Below are 699 nucleotides of genomic sequence, written 5' to 3' on the forward strand. Positions count from 1 at the left end.
TTTTTGTACGCAAAGAAAACAAAAATAACGACTTTATTCAACAATTAGTCTCCTCTGTCTCTCTCCGCATCACCGTAGTGCCATTTTGGGGAATATCTGCTGAATGCAAGCAGCGTACGCTATTCTGTGTCAACCGCGCTGCACGGATGCGCTGTTTTCGTTCAAATCAAAGCATAAATACATGTAGAAAACGTATCCTTGTGTCGCGGCTGACACAGAATGGAGTAAGCAGTTTGCGTTCAGCAGATATTCTCCAAAATGGCGCTACGGTGATGCTGAGAGACACAGAGGAGACAAATTGCTGAATAAAGTTATTTGTTTTCTTTGCGTACAAAGTATTCTCGTCGCTTCATAACGTTACGGTTGAACCACTGATGGCAGATGGACTATTCTGACGATGTCTTTCATACTTTTCTGGGCCTTGATAGTGTTATTTACTTGGCAGTCAATGGGACCGTCACAAGCCTCCCGGTTTTCATCCAAAATATTTTAAATTGTGTTCCGAAGACGAACAAAGCTTTTACGGGAACAACATGGGGGTAAGTGATATGACAAAATTTTCATTTTGTGGTGGAGTACCCCTTTAAAGGGATAATTCATCTACAAATGAAAATTCTGTCATTAATTACTCACCCTCATGACCCGTAAGATCTTCGTTCATCTTCGGAACACAAATTAAGATATTTTGGATGAAATCCA

At 40.6% G+C, this 699-nt stretch overlaps 1 protein-coding gene across 1 annotated transcript in view; it reads left to right on the forward strand.

Moving 5' to 3' along the window:
- LOC107754048 (ribonucleoprotein PTB-binding 1-like) overlaps nt 1-699 on the forward strand; it is a 25,796-nt gene that overhangs the window by 13,918 nt on the left and 11,179 nt on the right. The window lies entirely within an intron of this gene.

This window comes from Sinocyclocheilus rhinocerous, unplaced genomic scaffold (genome assembly GCF_001515625.1).
Source record: "Sinocyclocheilus rhinocerous isolate Xijiao unplaced genomic scaffold, SAMN03320098_v1.1 scaffold292, whole genome shotgun sequence".
NCBI classification, from domain to species: domain Eukaryota; kingdom Metazoa; phylum Chordata; class Actinopteri; order Cypriniformes; family Cyprinidae; genus Sinocyclocheilus; species Sinocyclocheilus rhinocerous.